Consider the following 21,044-nt stretch of genomic DNA (forward strand, 5'->3'; position numbering starts at 1 on the left):
TTTATTAATATATACTACTATATATAAAATGGGCTTTTCTGGTGGCTCAGTGGTAGAGAATTCACCTGCCATCTCAAGAGACATGGGTTTGATCCCTGAGGTTGAGAAGATGCCCTGGAGAAGGAAATAGCAACCAACTCCAATATTCTTGCTGGAAATCCCATGGACAGAGGAGCCTGGTGGGCTACAGTCCATGGGGTTGTAATAGGGTCAGACATGATGTAAGGACTAAACAACAGTAACACTATATAAAATAGGTAACTAATAATGACTTGCTGTACAGCACAGGGAACTGTACTCAATGCTCTGTGCTCAACTGAACGGGAAGGAAATCTAAAAAAGAGTAGATATATGTATAGGTATAACTGATTCACTTTGCTATTTAGCAGAAACTAACACAACATTTTAAAGCCTCTATACTCCAATAAAATATCAAAGGAATCAATACCTGATTCCTGTATTACCATATTTTAGATACAATACTTTTATTTTACTTATGAAGGTTAAATAATAACATAATCTTAATAATTCAAATATTTTCTATATAATTATTAATTTTCAATATTTAAAGTTTTCTAATTTCTAGGTATGGGAAAGTTCTAAAGCATAATTTGTTTTAGCTGTCTTTTCCCATATACTCTATTTTCTAAAATCATACAGCAAAAATAGTTTAATTTTAAAGGCTAAAAAGAAATTCCCTATGTATGACAGTGTAGTATTAGCATATCAAATAACTTCTACTTTTATTGAAAAGAAAATTAAAACACTGAAATACAGAGTAATATAAAATTGAACATATGGACAAAATTTCCACCAGAAAGGATATGAAACAAAATGTTAAATCTGCATGTATAATATGGTATGTTATGGTTCGGTTTCCATAGCAAGTTCTTTGACAGATGTTAACAGGGATATTGCTGTGAAATATAAAATAGCATAAAGCAAAGTTATACATATTTTCAATCAGTGATTAGCTTACTATACACAGAAGACAGAAGCTAAACCACAAGATATTACTGAACTAAACAAAGATGGTGACAAGTGCAAGAGGTTTACAGTACAGCATTAACAACCTCTATATTGGAAATATGGGCTTCCTTGGTGGCTCAGATGGTAAAGCATCTGCCTGCAATGCGGGAGACCAGGTTCAATCCCTGGGTTGGGAAGATCACCTGGAGATGGAAATGACAACCCAATCCAGTACTCTTGCCTGGGAAATCCCATGGATGGATGAGCCTGGTAGGCTACAGTCCATGGAGTCACAAAGAGTCTGAGACAACTGAGAAATTACACTTTTATTTTCATATTAGAGATAAATTGTTCAAATATCCAATTGCATAGCTCTTATAATGGCTCTGGTCTTCCCTGGTGGCTCAGATGGTAAAGAGTCTGCCTGCAGTGCAGACGCCCAGGTTCAAGCCCTGGGTTGGGAAGATCCCCTAGAGAAGGAAATGGCAACCCATTTCAGTATTCTTGCCTGGATGGAGGAGTCTGGCAGGCTACAGTCCATGGAGTCGCGAAGTCAGACACTTTGCCTCACTACAACCTGTCTTTTTGCATCACTGTGGTCTGACACTTTGTCACACTGTGGCCTGACTCTTTGCCACAAAGGGACCTGACTGTTTGGCTCACTGGTCTCAGACTCTCATCCTCACTAATGCCTGACTCTCGTACACACTAGGGCCTCACCATGCCCCTCACTAAGGCCTCACTCTGGTCCTCATTACAGCCTTGCTCTGGCCCTCACTGTATGCCCTCTCTTTTCCTATTACCTGACACTATCTATCACTAGGCCCTGACTCTTGTCCTCACTGAGCCCTGAGTCTTCTCCTTACTGGGCCCAGACACTGGTCCTCTCTATGGCATGACTGTCTCTCTACAGCCTGACTCCTCTTCTCTCTATGGTGATTTGAGTCTTGTCCTCACTATGGCCAGACTCTGGTCCTCACTCTCTGGTGACTCTCTTCCTCATGCGGACCTGACTCTGGCTCTCTCTGTGGCTCTGCTCTGTACTCTCTATGGCCTGACCCTTTGCCTCACTGGGACCTGACTCTGGCCCTCTCATCCTCACTAGAGCCTGACTCTTGTCCCCACTAGTGCTGACACTCATCCTCACTGCTCCCTAGGCTGGTCCTCACTACAGTCTGAGTCTGGGCCTCACTAGGGCCTGACTCTCATTCTCACCAGGGCCTGACAAAGTCCTCACTATGGCCTGTCTCTGTCCTCTATGGCCTGACTCTGGTCCTCACTGTGCCCTACTCTGGTCCTCAGTTTGTCCTAACCTTGTCCTCACTTGAGCTGACTCTTATCCTCACTGGGCCTGACTCTGGTCCTCACCGGGCCATGGCTCTGGTCCTCACTGCAGCTGACTTTGTGGCCTGACTCTGTCTCATTCAGCCTGACTCTCCCTCACTTGGGCCTAACTATTTTGTCACAGGTGCCTGACTCCAGTCCTCACTGGGCCCTGACTCTGGTCATCCTTATGGCCTGACTCTGGTCCTCCAAAGGGTCCTAACTACAGTCTGACCCTGCTCCTCTCTATGGCCTGACTCTGGTCCTCACTGAAGCCTCACCCAGGTCCTCACTACATCCTAACCCTTGTCCTCACTATGGCCTCACTCTGGTCCTCACTGCAGCCTGACTCTATGCCTCACTGTGGCCTGAATTTTGCCTCGCTCAGCCTGAATCTCTGCCTCACAACAGCTTGACTCTGCTGTCAGGCTCAGTCAGGCCCTCACTGGGACCTGACTTTTTTGCCACTAGCCCTGACTCTGGTCCTCACTATGACCTGACCCTAGTTATTCACGATGGCCTAACCCTGGTACTTCCTACAGCCTGACTCTGGTCCTCTCTAGGTCCTGACCATGTCCTATCTATGGCCCGATGCTATCCTCACTGAAACCTGACTCTTTGCATCACTATGGTCTGACTCTTTGCCACACTGAGGCCTGGTATTTGGCTCACTGGGCCCTGACTCTGGTCCTCACTAGGGCCTGGCTCTCGTCCATACTAGGGCCTTGCTCTACTCCTCACTATAGCCAAACTCTGATCCTCATTACCACATCACTATGGTCCTCACCGGAGAAGGCAGTGGCACCCCACTCCAGTACTCTTGCCTGGAAAATCCCATGGACGGAGGAGCCTGGTGGGCTGCAGTCCATAGGGTCTCGAAGAGTCGGACACGACTGAGCGACTTCCCTTTCACTTTTCACTTTCGTGCATTGGAGAAGGAAATGGCAACCCACTCCAGTGTTCTTGCCTGGAGAATCCCAGGGACAGCGGAGCCTGGTGGGCTGCCGTCCATGGGGTCACACAGAGTCGGACACGACTGAAGCGACGCAGCAGCAGCAGCAGCAGCATGGTCCTCACTACAGCTTCACTCTGGTCCTCACTACATCCTTTTCCTATTACCTGACACTGCTTATGACTAGGCCCTGACTCTGGTCCTCATGGGCCTTGAGTCTGGTCCTGATTATTTCAGGACACTGGTCCTCTCTGTGGCATGATTCTCTTCCTCTATGGCCTGACCCTGCTGCTGTCTACAACTGAATCTGGTCTTAATTACGACCTGATTCTTTGCCTCACTATGACCTGACTCTGGTCATCACTAGGGCCTTACTCTCGTCTTCCCAAGGGCCTGAGTCTGGTCCTCTCTACAGCCTGCCTGGTCCTCACTGTGACCTGACTCTTGTCCTTTCTGCGGCTTGACTCAGTCCTCTCAACTGCCTGACTCTTTGCGTCACTGGGGCCTGATTCTTTGCCTCACTGGGGCCTAACTCTGTCCTGATTGTGGTTCTCACTAAAGCCTGACTCGTCTTCACTTTAGCCTGACTCTCATCCTCACCCTGACATGACTCTCCTCCTCATCATGGCCTGGCTCTCGTCCTATGACCTGACTCTTTCCTCTCTCCTTTCTGCCTCACTGGGGCCTGTTTCTTGTCCTCATCGGAGCCTCACACTGTTGCTCACTGGGCCATGAGTCTGGTCCTCCCTGTGGCCTGACTCTAGTTCTAATTATGGCATGACTCAAATCCTCACCAGGGCCTGACTCTCATACTCACTAGGGCCTGTCTCCGGTCCTCACTGGGCCCAGACTTTGTTCCTCCCTGGGCCCTGTTACTGATCTTCTTTACTGCCTGACTCTGGTCCATTCTACGGCCTGCTCTTGCCCTCCCTATGGCCTGACTCTGGTCCTCTCTATGGCCTGACTCTGGTCCTCTCTATGGCCTGATGCTTTGCCTCACTGGGCCTGACTCTAGTCCTCATTGGGCCCTGACTCAGGTCCTCACTGGGCCCTGGCTCTAGTACTTTATACAGCCTGTCTGGTCCTCACTGTGGCCAGACTCTGGTCCTCTCTATGGCTTGACACTGTCCTCTCAACTACCTGACTCTTTGTCTCACTTGAGTCTGACTTTTGACTCACTGGGGCCTGACTCTTGTCCTCACTGGAACCTGAGATGATTCTTCACCTGGCCCTATTTTGGTCCTCACTATGCCTGACTCTGCCCCACTATGGCATGAATCTCATCCTCTCAAGGCACTGACTCGTATGCTACTAGGGACCAATTCTTGGCCTCACTAGGGCCTGACTCATCCTCAGTATGGCCTCACTCTGGTCCTCACAGCATCCTCAAACTTATTCTGTTATCTGACACTGCTTCTCAATGTGCTGTGACTATGGTCTTCTCTGTGGCCTGTCTTTGTCACTATGGCCTGACTCTGGTCTTCTCTTCGACTTTATTCTGTCCTCTCTACTGACTCTTTGCCTCACTGGGATGTGACTCTGCTCCTCACCATGGCCTGATTCACCTCACCAAGGTTTGATTCTTTACTCTCTACTGCCTGACTCTTTGCCTGAGTCCTCACTAGGGCCTGACTGTCATCCTCACTGGGCCTGACTCTGGTCCTCACAGCATCCTCACATTTTTTCTATTATCTGACATTGCTTCTCAATATGCTGTGACTATGGTCCTCTCTGTGGCCTGACTGTCTTTGTCACTATGGCTTGACTCTGGTCTTCTCTTTGACTTTATTCTGTCCTCTCTACTACCCGACTCTTTGCCTCACTGGGACCTGACTGTGGTCCTCACTAGGGCTTGACTGTCGTCCTCACTGGGCCTGACTCTTGTCCTCACAAGATGCTGATTCTGGTTCTCACTGCACCCTGAGATTGGTCCTCACTGACTTCAGAGTTTGTTCTTCACTGGGCCCTCACTCTGGTTCTCACTATGGTCCAACTCTGGTCTTCACTATGACATTACTTGTCCTCTCTACAACTTGACTCTTTGCCTCTCTATGACCTGACTCTTTGCCTCACTGGGGCCTGACTCTGGTACCCAATAGGCCATGACTGTGGTTCTCAATGGGCCCAAGTCTGGTCCTCCCTACAGTCTGACTCTGGTCCTCACAATATCCTGACTCTCGTCCTCACTAGGGCCTAACACTTGTCCTCCCTATGTCCTGACACTTGTCCTCACTAGACGCTGACTCTGGTCCTCACGGTGCCCTGAGTCTGGTCCTCACTGGGCTCTAACTTTGGTCCTCACTACAGTTTGATATTGGTCCTCTCTTTGTCCTGACTTTCATCCTCACCATGGTCAGACTCTCATCCTCACTATGTCGACTCTGTCCTCCATGGCCCAAATCTTGCCTACTTACAGCTTGACTGTTTACCTCATGGGGGCCTGACTCTTGTCCTTACTGGAGCTTGACACTGTTCCACACTGGGCCCTGAATCTGGTCCTCACTATGGCCTGGCTCTGACCCTCACCATGGCATGACTCTTGCCCTCAGTAGGGCTGGACACTCTTCCTCACTAGACCCTGAATCTGGTCATCATGGGGTTTTAACTCTGGTCCACACTGTGGCTTGACTCTGGTCCTAACTAGAACCTGACTCTCCTCCTCACTTAGTGAGGCTTGACTCTTTCCTATACGGCCTGAAACTGTGCCTCACTGTGGCCTGACTCTGCCTCACTGGAACGTGACTCTGGGTCTCACTCGGCCCCGTCTGGTCCTCACTACAGCCTTACTCAGGTCCTCACTAGGCACTGACACTCATCCTCATTAGGGCCTGAATCTCATCCTTTCTAGGGCCTGGCTCTGGCCCTCACTGGGCCCTGTCTCTGGTCATCAAGACAGCCTGAATGTGGTCCTCACTAGAGCCTGACTCTTGCCCTCACAAGAGCATCATCTGGCTCACATCATCTCTGCGTCCTGATGCTCATCCTTGGAGCCAATACTGTAGCTGTAGGTGTGCCCTCTACCACCCCACAGGCAGAGACCACCATCCCCTCACAGATTGTCACCAAGTTGTCCTATGGACTCTGCTCAGGCCCTAGCCTGGTCAAGGCTCTCTGCCTCAACAGGGAAGGCTTCCTTTTTCCACTTGGGCTCAAGAGGACAATTATGAAATCAAAGCCAAGAGCAACACAGCACAGGCTTTACTCAGACGCCAAAGAACAGAGAAGCAGGAACTAAGTTCACAGCTCAACTTCTCGCCCACCTGGGGAAAGTGGTTTGATTTTAAACAGTAAAGACACTGGGAGGAGGAGTGAGGCTAATGCTGGGGAGGCAGGTACGTTTAGGGGAAGGGCAGGGCTTTTCCGAATTAGCAGGGGGCCACCTCATTTTTACCTTTTTTTGGTTCTTCACGTTGTGTATGGCCACCAGTAGGTGTGTCACTTAATATAATGGTCAAGTTAGCAGCCAGTGGTGACATGAAAGGAGATCTTAATTCCCTGCCCAGGAATTGAACCTGGGAAACCTGGATGAGAACCACGAATCCTAGCCACCAGATCGGCAAGGGCTAGAAGCTAGAAGCCATTTTTCCCTGGATCTTTACCCACGGTGAAAAGTGTATTTATCACAGAGACAGAAACTAAATTCAGGTATAAATTTTTTAGAGACATAGAATAACAACAAATGGGGAAGCACAAGGAGAAATGGCTTGTTAAGATAGAAGCACAGCAGAGAAAGGGTGTGGGCGTCCCCCCGAGTGAGGAAGAGCAGAGTAAAGAGATGGTTAAGTCACTTATATGGGGCAGTTCTTCCGGGTCGTTGTTTTCCTTCAGGCTGATTATCCGGTTTCTTTTCCCACACCTGACCTACCCTGGGACCCTCCCCCTGGGTGCACACTCACTCTTCAGCCAGGATGGATCTTGAAGTGAAGTCTTCTGGGAAAAGCAAGACTCATTGCTCCTGGCATTATCTCTTGAGTTTTGACCCATAAGAAGACCTTCTGTGCACACGTAGTGTCTCCCTTGTCCCAAAAGAGTGGTGGGCAGAGATCCCTTAACTCTTTACTCATACAGGATTTTGCGCCCCCTTTGTCCTTGCCGTGACTGTTACCTTAAGGTGTTTGCAAGAGACAAACACTGGCTATTTACTCTCTGTTGTTATTTCCATTTCAGAGGGTAAACAGGAGGCTGACTGAAAATACCTAGCCCATCTAACTCTTCCTTCAGAAATGCTAACAGTTGTAAGTATCCACCATGAAATAAAGTACACTTATTTGTGTCCCATGAAATGCAAACAGGAGGCCAGTTATGTCTAATCTAGAGCCCATTTATCTCCAACATCAATAATACAGTAAAATCAACACACAATGTCTGTTGGAAGTCAGATTCATTGCCAGCTTGGTCCCAGCTGGTTCCATCTAGTTTTGCTTGCAGCTACCATTCTTCTCTGGAACCTTTACCTTAGAGACTTTTGTTACCTCCTGCTAAAGGTTGGGGTTAAAGGGTTGTGAACAAGGACACCCCTATTAAAGGAGGGTTCATATGCTGCTACAGAAGCCCCTGGGGTCGCTAAGAGTCAGACATGACTGAGCGACTTCACTTTCACTTTTCACTTTGATGCACTGGAGAAGGAAATGGCAACCCACTCCAGTGTTCTTGCCTGGAGAATCCCAGGGGCTGCAGAGCCTGGTGGACTGCCGTCTATGGGGTCGCACAGGGTCGGACATGACTGAAGCGACTTAGCAGCAGCAGCTAAAGGTTGGGGTTAAAGGGTTGTGAACAAGGATACCCCTATTAAAGGAGGGTTCAGATGCTGCTACAGAAGCCCCTAATCCTTCCCTGAGAATACTGAGTGGGGGTGAGGGCATTCAGGCAGCAGGGTAGATAGCTTGCTCTTAGTGCTCATGTGGTGAAGGGGGCACAGAATCAGGGGCTCAGCCTGCAAACCCCAGAACCAGTCACACATTGGCTCCAGAACTGTTCCTGGAGTGACAAGGAGAAGGGGTGTCCCACCTACTAGACATGGAAGAAGACACAGGGTCTCCTGTGCTCTTGGAATGACAAAAAGGGGTGTCCCACCTACTAGATGTGGAGGAAGGGGGCGGGGTCTGCTGTGCTCCTACAGTGACAAGGAGAAGGGGTGTGACACCTACTAGACATTGAGGAAGAGGGCGAGGTCTGCAGTGCTCCTGGAATGACAAGAAGGGGTGTCGCACCAACTAGAAGAGGACAAAGCGGGCAGGGCCTGCAGTGCTCTTGAAGTGACAAGGGGAAGGGGTGTCCCACCTACTAGAAGTGGAGGAAGGGGCGGGGCCTGCTGGGGGGCTCCAGGGCTCAGCACCGGCTGGGGTGCTCACAGCTCTGACGGGCCTCAGGGCGCAGTGGGGAGGCACCAGTGGGGGCCCTGAGCCGGTCACTCACCCATCGTGCCTCTCCCTCCTCGAGGGTGTCTGGGGTGTCTCTTCCCCCATGACAAAGGGCAAAGCCCTGACAGTCACCCCCACCCCAACTCCCCAGGGAAGCTCACTGGAGACTTGGCACCCAGCTGGGGGCTGGTCATGTGGTGGTATCTGCCCTCTCCCTCCAGAATACCAGTGCCCAGAAGGGGAGCCAGGCTCAGCATGAACCTCATGGTTAGTGCAAACAGCACCGGTGCAGGGGCCTGCCCCTAATGGGAGGGAGGCTTTAGAACAGGGCAGGGAGCTTCCCACCAGCTGCATGAGCTTCCTGGGGCAGCGGTGACAAATGACCACACACGGAGGCTCTGAACACCGGAAGCCTGTCCCCTCTCAGGCTGGAGACCAGCCGTCTGTGGTCAGGGTGTCCCAGTGCTGCGGTCCCTCCAGAGGCTCCAGCACAGGGTCCTTCCTGCCTCTTCCAGTTTTTTGGGCTCCAGGTGTTCCTGGGCTTGTGGCCCCCTCCCTCCCACCTCTGGCTCCATCTTCACCTGGTATCTCCTCTGTGTTTGTGTCTCTTAGAAGGACGCTCTCAATGATTTAGGGCCACCCCAATCCAGGATGACCTCCTCTCCAGATTTGTAACCAATTACACCTGCAAAAGACCTACTTCCAAAGAAGGTTCCATTTTCAAATTCTGAAGTCATGACATGGACATAGCATCTGGGAGCCACTCATTCACTCCATACAGCACCCAGTTCCCAGATGCCAGCCTGCCTTCCTCAGGACAGCACTCAGGCTGGTGACTTTCCGTCTTCCTGCATGGAGGTGTCTTTTGTTTCTTACTGTAACTTAGTGAGGTTGCCTGGGGGGACCCTGCTGGTTGACCTCCTGGTGATCCCAGGGACCATGCTGAGTGTCCTCCCGAAGTGCGGGAGCATGGCCAGGGCTCCCTGTGCATACTCTACACTGACCAGTTGGTGGTCAGGCACCTGCGCAGGCTGGACTGGTGGTCCCCGGACCACTGCACCTTCTACCACATCGACAGCCTGGTGCACTGTGGGCGGGCCTACGACCATGATGTGTGGACCCGCCTGAATGCTGGGAGCCTTCCTGCCTGCCCCGTGGCCTCCAGCCCCCCAAAGACCCTCCAGTCCTGGTGTGGACACCCCCATCCCGTCGTGGACCCCTGCTCCTGCCATGGACACCCCATCCCAGTGGCCCCCAAGAGGCCTGCTGGGACGGGTGAGAACTTGGCCATGAAGAAGACAGGGCAGTGGTGGGGCTGGACTCTGGACCCAGGGATCAACCTTCTTCTGTGCCATCCAGGTCAACGCTGGTGAAGAAGTCTGCAGAAGCCAAGCCATGGATCCACCTGCATGTAAAGAAAAACCCAGAGTTAAAGAGCCTGTCAGTAGAGTGGAGAAGGCCAGACAGAAGTCAGCCCAGCAGGAGTGGGAACAGGCAGAGAGCAGAGGTCTGTGCCCTCAATAGTAACAACAGGACTGGGGCACCTGGGGAGCAGCTTGGTGGCCTCTGTGAACAGATGCAGCCTCCTGGAGAGTGAGCCAGCCGTGTCCACACCAGATGGGACCATGGAGGCTCGATTGTGAGTGTTACCAGTCTCGAGCTGAGACAGCACATTAGGAGCCTTACACAACTAGATAAGAAGACAGTCAATCTTATTCCTAAAACTGGATCAATCAGAACTTCCAGGATATAACTTGCTTCACTAGTTCCTCCGATCTGAATTATGCCTTGCTAGCCGAAGAGACTTTTTCTATTCTTCCAAAACAATAGATTCTTAATGTGTAAACCTTTTGTTTGAAAAAAAAAAAAAAATCCGTGTTTCTTGTGAAAAAATCTTCTCCAAAAATACAAATAAAATACTAGTAAGAAGACGAAGACAGGGCCAGCCCTGACTGCAGCAGGTATAGACAAGAACGGGGGCTGCTTGGGCACTGGTGCCCCAAAGGCCCAGAATGTAGTGTCTGAGCCGTTGGGGCTCTGACTCGAGGGGTCCACCTCCACCTGGGCTCACATGGGGGGTTGCTGCAGGGAGAGCCTGGCCTTGGGTGACTTTCCAAGTTGCCCCACCCCAGCTTCACCCCCCTGGGCATTCACTCCCAGCCCACCCCACCCCATTAATAGTCTTCAAATGGTGTCTCTCACTCAACAGGCCTGAGTGGGAGGTTTTAACACTGAGTTGGGGGTCCAGTGGCCAGTGCCCCACGTGTCCTGCGTGTCTTGTGGGGGGAAGGAGCCTTGCTCTCACGGCCATGCCGCAGTGCACCTGGGCTGGTGGTGGAGGTTGGGGTGTGGCAGCCCTAGGCTCTGTTCTGACAGAATCTCTCTTTCTGTGGACAAGTCTCTCCTCACTCCTCTGTCCTCCCTGGAAACTCAGGAGCCACAGCATAGGGGCACCTCTGGCACCAGGACCCACCCTAGGGAATTTCTCAGAAGCAGGGACCAGGCTTCTTTGTGATGCACAGGGGCTAGGATGCCTCATACCTGGGAGGGCCTTGGACTCAGCTAACTACCACCTGGGGTCTCCTACCCACCCCCCTGGTAGAGGGCCCTTCGATTCCAGGGCCCCATGACCCTCCACCATTTTTGACCCCGATTGCAGAGTCAGGGATCCAGAGACCGCCTCCCAGAAGTCCCTGAAGCTGTTATACTCAGGGTTAGTTATGATGAAGGATGCAGTTAAACTCAGCAAGGACATGTGTGGAGCAGAGTCCAGCCTCCTTGGCTATAGCAGCCCAGGAAGCCCACCTGAGTCCTGAGGTGCAGGGTTTACTGGGGTCTGTCACATCAACATGGGGCCAGGATGTGCCTGACCTCAGCCTCCAGCCCCCCGGGGACTCGGGAAGCCCCACCATGCACCACGCCATCATAACAGACCAGCCTGGAAAAGAGGTCCAGGGAGCAGAGACACCCCCGGCAGACTCAAGGTGACTCCAGAGCCAGAAGCAGAGGCCTGGGCTCTCTGTGCACAGCTGAGCCCCCAGCGCACAGGCCCCAGGGCAGCGCCTGTCCCGAGTGGCCAGCAAGGGCGCACGGGGTCAGCTAGTGTCCATGTGCCTCAGTCTGTGGCCACTGGCCACACTGGCCTGTTATGCTCACAGAGCAAGGCCAACAGAGGGACAACAGGGTGGAACAAAGCCAGGTCATGGTCAGGCTGGGTGAGAAAGGGTCCCAGGAGCGAGAAGCCGGCTGCCCTCGCCCGTGAGCTGAGAGCTGACGTCCACCCTGTGGTCAGTCACGTCTCCCCACATCCCCTGTAGGGCTGCATTTCCCAGTCCTGGGGCAGGGTCATACCTGTGTACACAGCAGGATGCACAGCAGTGCATACAGCGGGCCTGATGTCTGCCCTTGCCATGCAGTCGAGACCTGGTGAGGGTGGAGCATCCCCACAGGACAAGGGGCCGACTGCGGGAAGGGTGTTGGGGTGAAGCGTTTAGGAGCATTTGGAGGGAACCCTCGCCTGTCAGCGCATGATGGAGGACACCGACCAAGGGTCGGGGAAGCCCAGGGAGGGTCCTGGGTCACCCCTGAGGCTGGACGAGGGGTGTGGGGCACGGGTGTCAGAGCTGCTCCCTGCTGGGCGACGCCGAGCCCTGTACCCCTGGAAACCACCCGGTGTCCAGCTAGACTGCAGCCAGGTCTAGCTGGACATCGACACAGCTGCATCCATCGACACAGCTGCAAACACCGGCATGAGGTGTTCACTCTCCTCTTCACCCGGTGTGGAAAAGGGCAAACTGAACTGGAGAGAAATGGGGATGAGGTGGGAAGCGTGGGTGCCTGGAGCCTAGAGAGGAGGGTCTCCAAATGAGGGGGTGAGGCCACAGGGAGCAGGAGGGGGCAGGGGGGTGGGGACGATGGTCAGTGAGCGTGGGGCACTGGGGCACGCCCATCGTCCCTCGGGCCGGCCCCCTTTCCCAAAGGCGGGGTCTATAAGCACAGGGGCCCCTGCTCCTGGAAGGGGATTTCTGTCTGGATGGTCCCCGAGGCTGGATGTTGGTGGGGACATGGGCCAATCTGGAGGCCCTGGTGAAGACATTGCTCTCTCTGAGGGAATGAGGCGCACACTCAGTCCCCGATCTGTGGACGGTCTAGTCCTCTGGGGGTTTTGTCTCTTCCTGGGGGTTAATGGGAATTGATCCTCACTCCATGGGATACACGGGAGGGGAGGGGTGGATCTGTCCTGGCCCAGCTGTGCCTGGGCTCTTGGGCAAGACCTCTCTGGCCCACAGACTCACAGGCGTCAGTCACCACGGCTCTCGACACCCTCCTCCGAGAACAAGGCGCAAGAGCCTACCCTGTGAAACGAGGCACCTGCATGGGGGGCTAGAGGGCCCCTTCTAAGATGGCCACACTCAGGGCAGGAGGTGGGTATGGGCGACCTGCAGGCACTCACCATGGTCACTACACCACTGTGGCTTCTTTCTCGGGCCTGAGATGCCCAGTGGACAGGGGGCAGGCAGCCATACCACAGGGAAGAGTGGGTCTTCCTGGACCTTGGGTCCCTCCTCCGGGAAAGGGCGGGGTTACGTCCAGAGGGAGGCAGCTAGTGACTGCCCTGGGTTTCAACAAGCACGACGCCCCAGCCTCCACAGGCCAGGTTTGGGATTCCTGTGGCCCCAACACAGAACACCAGATGCGTGTGGGGGGAGGTGTGAGGGGTGTAATAGGGGACACTTACCCTCAGGCCTGGAGCCCTAGGTCCAGGTGCTGGGGGCCTGCTCCTCCTGCAGGCTCTGTGGTCAGCTGGTTCCAGGTCTCTCTTTGCCCATTTCTGTCTCTGCTTTCACCTTCCTTCTCCCCCATGAGGACTGCTCCCCCCTCACATAGAGGTCAGTGACCTCATCTCAACCTGGGCAGCTCTGCAGTGGCCCATCTGCACACAAAGTCCCATTCTGAGGTCCTGGGGAGTCCAAGTTCCTGGGCCTCTTGAGGTGACAAATCCTGGTGGTCAACACAGCTTGTGGGGATGTGTGTGTAGTGGGGGTGGGGTTCCAAGGCCAGAATCCAGAAGCCTCATGGAGGAAGCAGTGCCCTGACTCAGGCAGGACAGATGGACAGGCAGAGGCAGGAGGGAGGCCAACTAGGCGACCACCCCTGCCCTCTGGGCACTGAGCAGTCTCTAGAGGGCCAGGCAGGAGCTGGCGGGATGGGGATGTCAGAGGCAGGTGGCCTGGTCTGCAACATGCATCACTTTTCAGCAACCATAACCCATAACCCAGCCCGCACACCAGTCTCAGCCCTAAGGCTATCCCTTCAAGCCACCAACACCAAGCCAAAGCTAATCAAATCAAACAGTACGTAATAATAAGAAAACTACACCAGTATACCGTATAAACATGAAAGCAAGAATTCTCCACAAAATTACAGCAACATGAAACCATCAGAACATTGAATGGACGGTGCCATAAGCAATATCTCTACACCAGAAACGTCAGGTTGTTCCACATATTAAAACTAAGCAGTGTATTGAACCACTATAAACTGTGAAGCAGAAACACATGATCATTTCAATTACTGCAGAGGAAGCTATAATCAAAGTCCAGTGCTATCTCATGATGCAAACACTCAAGAAAGTAGGAATAAAAGGAAATTTGTTCAATGTGAGAGTAGCATACAAAGCCACATCAAGCTTCATGCTCAGTGAAAAACAGTGGAAGATTTACTCCTGAAATTGGGAACAAGGACAGGAAGCTGGCCTTCACCACTGTTACTCAGTAGGGTACTGGAAGTTCTACCCAGAGGTCTGAGGAAAGAAATAAAAGGCATTCATACATGAACAGAAAAATTAAAACTGTGTCTGCTCACAGAACACAGATCACACTATCTTATATGCAAAACTTCCTATAACAACGAAAAATTATTTGACTAGTCAACTAATTCAGCAAAGTCATAGGACAAAATATCACTTTACAAAAACCTATCTTGTACATATACACTAGCAATAAATAATCTGAAAATGAGCTTATAAAAATAATTCCATTTAAATGTTAACATTAATATTTAGGGATATATCTAATCAAGACACAAAACTTGCTCTCATGTACATAAAGTTGTCTATACATCTGAAATTACTGGAAAATAAAATACTTTTCAAAGTACCATGTCAAAACCATGCCAGAAAAGCAAAGAAAATATTAAACTTCCATATAGAGGCCAAGCCTTATCCAGATCCAGTTCACTCAAAATCCACATGGAATTCAGAAGGCACTGTGGGAAGACTATATTAGGGCTTCCCTATAGAGGCTCTTTGCAACCCCATGGACTATAGCCCTCCAGGACCCTCTGTCCATGGGATTTCCCAGGCAAGAACACTGGCATGGGTTGCCATTTCCTTCTCCAGGGGATCTTTCCAACCCAGGGATTGAACCCAGGCCTTCTGCATTGTGGGCAGATTCTTTACCATCTGGGCCACCAGGGAAGCCTGACCATGATGCTGGGGAAGAGTGAAGGCAGAGGAGAAGGGTACGATAGAGGACGAGATGGTTGGATGGCATTACCAACTCAATGGACACAAGTTTGAGCAAGCTCCTAGAGATGGCAAAGGACAGGGAAGCCTGGTGTGCTGCAGTCTATGGGGTCACAAAGAGTCGGACACAACTGAGCAACTCAACAACAACAACAACATAAAGGACTTCCCTTTCCTCCCTGTTGTGGACAACCTGGATGTGGCAGAAACTGGGATTTAAAATTCCAATTTTCTACATCATTCCACCAAAAAACTACTAGAAATAATAAATGAATTCAGTAAAGATGCAAAATAAATACACAGAAATCAACTGCATTCCTAAACAATAATAATGAACCATCCAAAAGTGAAAAAACTCTATTTACAATTGCATCAAAAAGAACTAAATATCAAGGAATAAATTTAACAAAGGACGTCAAAGACCCGTACACTGAAAACTTTAAGACAATGATGAATAAACCAAAGAAGATACAAATCACTGCAAAGATACCTGTGCTCATGGAACAGAAGAATTAGTTAAAGATACTTCTGCTCACCATGAATATTCATTGATAGCCTGAATATTCGTTGGATGGACAGATGTTGAAGCTGAAGCTCCGATACTTTGTGGCCAAAGTATTGATGCAAAGAACTGACTCATTGGAAAAGACCCTGATGCTGGGAAAGACTGAGGGCAGGAGGAGAAGGGAGTGACAGAGGATGAGATGGTTGGATGGCCTCACTGCCTGGATGGACATGAGTCTGAGCAAGCTCCGGGAGTTGATGACGGACAGGGAAGCCTGGCGCGCTGCAATCTATGGGGTTGCAAAGAGTCGGACAGGACTGAGTGACGGAACAACTTGTGTTCATGAACAGAACAAATACGGTTGTTAAAATGTCCATTCTACTCAAAGCACACAGTGAATGCAATCCTTCCTAAATTTCCAATGATACTTTTCACAGAAAGTGCAAATCCTCCTAACATTTGTGTGAATCACAAAGGACCCCCAATAGCCAAGGTGACCCCAAGAAAGAACCGTCTGTAGGCATCTCCCTCCCTGACTCCACACTAAATCTGGTGAAGCTACAAAACTGTGCGGAATTGGCACAAAAAAACAGGCACACGGCCAGAGGTACAGGATAGAGGGCTCAGAATTCTGCCCACATGGATGGTCCGTTATCCATGGCAAAGGGGCCGAGGACTCACCAAGGGGAAGGACAGTCCCCACAATAAACAGAGCTGGGAAAACTAGACACCACATCCAAAGACGGGCCCCGGACACCGTCTACACCGTCTACAACTGACTAAAACCCCCGCTTTCCATCACGGCCTCCTGGGTCGCCTGAAAACAGTAGTCATTCGCACACAGGAAACTTCACCAAACTTCTCCTGAATTTTCCCCACCTTTTCTTCTCGACGTCGCCTGAGTCGTCAGGAATCCCAGCTCCCATCAGTGTGGACGCCGCCCCGTGTTGTCCTGAAGCCGACACCCCAGCGACTTCCAAGGCGATTGAGCGCTCACCTGGGAGTCCCAGACGAAGCCCTGCCGTACCTGAGCGGACAAACTCCCCTCAGCTACGCTAAGTCGGAGCTGCAGGGAACACGCATGCGCTGTGAGTCAGTGACGCGGGCTCAGCGCCACCCTATGGTCAATAAGGAAAGTGCCGGCCACGCCTCACTCACAGGTCACGGGGCACAGCGGCCCCTGCTGGCAGAACTGCTGAGTCTGTTAAACTGGAAAGCGAAAGTCGCTCAGTCGAGCCGGACTCTTTGAGACCCCATGGACTATACAGTCCATGGAATTCTCTTGGCCAGAATACTAGAGTGGGTTGCCTTTCCCTTCTCCAGGGGATGTTCCCAACCCAAGGATCGAACCCAAGTCTCCCGCATTGCAGCCGGATTCTTTACCAGCTGAGCCACTAGGGAAACCCATTAAACTGGAAATTCAAACTCAAATGAAGACAATATCCCATAACTTTTAAAAAATAGGTAAAGAACAAAGAATTGAAAACCATATAGAATGAAATAAATGTAGACGCAAACTTTACGAGGTACACAAAATTCACTCAAAATTATTTATAGACAACTTGAAAGGTTGCTGCTGCTGTCCACGTGCTATGCTGAGATTTGCCGCCTCCAGAGGAGAATTTGATCCGGGGCCAGAGACGAGGCTTGACCGCTGGAGCTTTTTGTGTAACAGAATTTTATTCAAGTATAAGGGAGATAGAGAAAGCTTCGCACATGGACATCAGAAGGGGCAGATAGAATGCCCACGTGCTAGTTTTTAGCAAGGCATTTTATGTCTGTTAGCGAGCTTCTAATCAGATAAAAGAAACACCTCAAGGGTGAGGGGAGTTTCACCAGGCCCCCCCTCTCACAATATGCATTTTTGAGATAGGATGGCACAAGTTGTATCATTCCTGGCCATAAAACAATTGCCATGAATACTGCCTTGTTGAGCCATTATTAGCCCAAGGTTTGAGAAAAGAAAAAAAAAGTTAGTCTTAGGCAGAACCTGTTTGATCAACAGAGAAGGGGAAAACAAAAGAAAACAAAAAACGTCTGCCACTTGCAGTTCCCCCTGCTGCTTGGGGGCCTCTGGCCTTCCTGTTACCTTCTCACAAATTTTAAATGCAAAACTATTCAAAATTATAGAAGAAAACACAAAACAAAATTGACATGAGCTTGGGTTTGGTCATGTAGATCACAAGCTTTGTAGTTGTAACACACAACACAAAACACACCATTCCAGAAAGAAAAGCAAGAGATTCCATGGATGTTATAAAATTAAAGATTGCTACTGTTGTGAAAACCTCATTCAAAAAATCAAAAAACAACACAACTGGGAAAAAAATATTTGCAAACACATATTTAATAAAGGTTTTATCTCAAAATATACAAAGAACTCTAACACAACCCCATTAAAATTAGGAAAGCTCTAAATGGACACTGGGTCAAAGAAGGTACACAGTTCACAAAACTGTGCCCAGGACTGGGGAGTAGAAAAATAATGGTCCAGTTGACTCCTTGAGCCATGTGTGACCATGGACTAGTCCTGTCCCTCCTGGAAGCCTCAGAGAGATAGAGAGGGAGCAAGGGGACGAGAGCCAGTTGAGCTTATACCTAACTAACCTGACCATTCTCACCACTTTCATTCAGCATGGTCTAGCAGCAAGAATACTGGAGTGGGTTGCCATTACTTTCTCCAGGGGATCTCCCCAACCCAGGGATTGAACCCAAGTCTCCTGCATTTCAGGCAGATTCTTCACCATCTGAGCCACCAGGGAAGCCCTCCTTGATTTCAAAATATACTACAATAATAATACTCAAGATGGTATGGTATGAGAACAAAAGATATACACACAGACCCATGGGACAGAATTGAGAGCCCAGAAATAAGCATATAGAGAGAGAGCTGACTCATTTGAAAAGACCCTGATGCTGGGAAAGATTGAGGGCAGGAGGAGAAGGGGACGACAGAGGATGAGATGGTTGGATGGCATCACTGACTCAACGGACATGGGTTTGGGTGGACTCCGGGAAAGCTGGTGATGGACAGGGAGGCCTGGTGTGCTGCAGTTCACGGGGTCACAAACAGTCGGACACGACTGAGCGACTGAAGTGAGTGAAGTGATATAGTCCATTCATCTATGACAAAGGAGGTGAGACTACACAAGGAGGAAAAGAGAGTCTCTTCGGTGAGTAGTGATGGGAAAACTGCACACACATGCACAAGAATCACACTGGAATCCTTTCCATGCTATCCTCAAAAGCAACCTCACAATGAATCAAACACTTCAATGCAAAACCTGAAGCCATAAAACTGCTAGAAGAAAACACAGGCAGTACACTCTTTGACATCAGACCTAGAAACATTTTCTGGATCTGTCCCCGCAGGCAAGAGAAACAAAAGCAGAACAAATGAGACTCCATCCAACTGAAAAGCTTCCCAAGGGTAAAGGAAACCATTCACAAAATGAAAGGCAACCTGAATGTGAGAAAATATTTGTGAACAATATCACCTGAAAAGGGGTTCATATCCAAAACGGATGAAGAACTGACACAAGTGAACCTCCAAATACCCAACTAAAAATTGGGACTGAACGTTTTTCCAAGGAGTAGTACAGATGGCAAAGAGACACATGCAACTATCATCGATATCGCCTTTCATCTGGGAAATGCACATCAACAGAACAAGGAATTTAGGTTATCACCTCACACCTAAAATAAAAAGACTACCATCCAAAACACAATAAATAAGAAGTATCAGCGAGAATGTGGAGAACCCTCATGCATTTTGTTGGGAATGTTCACTGGTACAGCTACAGAAAATAGTACACAGGTCCTCAAGAAATTAAGACTAGAACTACCATGTGATGCAGGAATTACACTTGGGAGTATCTTTCCGATGAAACAATACCACGATCCAAAATGATATACACACCCCTATATTCATGGCACTTTGTTCATAATAGCCAAGACACGTAAGCCACAAAATGTCCATCAACTGATAGATAAAGAAGTTTTCATATATATACATACACACACAATGCTATATGTGAAGTGAAGTCGCTCAGCTGTGTCCAACTCTTTGCAGCCCCGTAGACTGTAGCCCACCAGGCTCCTCCATCCATGGAATTTTTCAGGCAAGAGTACTGGAATAGGTTGCCATTTCCTTCTCCAGGGCATCTTCCTAACCCAGGGATTGAACCTGGGTCTCCTGCATTGCAGGCAGACACTTTACCATCTGAGCCACCAGGGAAGCCCCACTGGTATATGACTAAGCCACAAAAAAAAAATGATATCTTACAACAACATGAATGGACCTAGAGGGAGAAATGACAGAGAAAGTGAGATATGACAGAGAAACAGAAACACCTTATAATGTCACTTACATGCAGAAACTAGAAAATAAAACAAGCGAACAAGTACATAACAGAAATGAATTCATAGATTCCCAAGAATGTGCTGGTTGTTGACAGAGGGCAGAGGGGTAGGGGCATGAGTGCAAAGGGTGAGAGAGACTGAGAAGCACTGAATTCCACTTGTGGAACAAATGTCATGGGGATGCAACATACAGACTAGGGAATAGCGTCCATGATACTGCACTAACATTGTATGGTGATGAACGGTAACTAGACGTATCTTGGTCATCATTGTGTAATGTATAAAAACATAAAATCACTACGTTGTATACCAGAAAATTAACACTGGGCTGGCCAAACGCTTTGTTCATTTTTTCAGTGAGGTGGCTCTCTGTTTGTGCTTAGTCACTCAGTCGTGTCTGACTCTTTGAGACCCCATGGACTGAAGTCCACCAAGTTCCTCTGTCCATGGGGATTCTCCAGGCAAGAATACTGGAGTGGGCTCTGGTAGGGGTTAGTTGTCTTTAACTTCATTAGAAACAATTTTTTAAATTGTATTTTGACAGCTGTCAGAATGCATCTGTTAAAAACTCACCCTCTGATCGACAAGATGGCGGAGGAGTAGGTGGACATGGAATACATCTCTCTGCACGGATACATCAGGAACACACCTTCAGACACAGAAGTTCATGCTGAACACCAGCTGAGAGCGGACAGGAGTACCTGACCAGTGGAAAAGAATATATAGAGCCACACAAAACTCGGTAGGATGAAGGAAGTAGGGGGGAAACGGGAGTGTTAGTAGGTAGGACTGGGCCTGCCCTCGGTGGGTGAGGGAACTGAAGCAGGGGTCCGACCCCGACATCGGGGCAATTGTCTGAGTCAGAGGAGAAACATTTAAGACTGAAAGGGAAACAGCTGATCTGTGGCAGCCTAAATGGAATGAGAATCAGACAGACCTTGTCACAGCCTAGTGGCTGGGAGTTGGAGTTTAGGGATTGTGGAGCAATCCCAGGGCAAGGGCTGCTGTTGACTGTGGAGAGATGGATTGAGGGGATGTGAGGGAGGA

At 49.9% G+C, this 21,044-nt stretch overlaps 1 long non-coding RNA gene across 1 annotated transcript; it reads right to left on the bottom strand.

Annotated features, from left to right (window-relative positions):
* Positions 1 to 1,280: 1,280 nt before the first annotated feature.
* LOC112449505 (uncharacterized) lies at positions 1,281 to 17,070 on the bottom strand. The gene is made up of 2 exons (XR_003038052.2): positions 16,515 to 17,070; positions 1,281 to 10,009 (listed from the first exon to the last, which is right to left on the bottom strand). It is a non-coding gene; the product is annotated as an uncharacterized lncRNA (long non-coding RNA).
* Positions 17,071 to 21,044: the final 3,974 nt, after the last annotated feature.

Source organism: Bos taurus, chromosome 14, assembly GCF_002263795.3.
Source record: "Bos taurus isolate L1 Dominette 01449 registration number 42190680 breed Hereford chromosome 14, ARS-UCD2.0, whole genome shotgun sequence".
NCBI classification, from domain to species: domain Eukaryota; kingdom Metazoa; phylum Chordata; class Mammalia; order Artiodactyla; family Bovidae; genus Bos; species Bos taurus.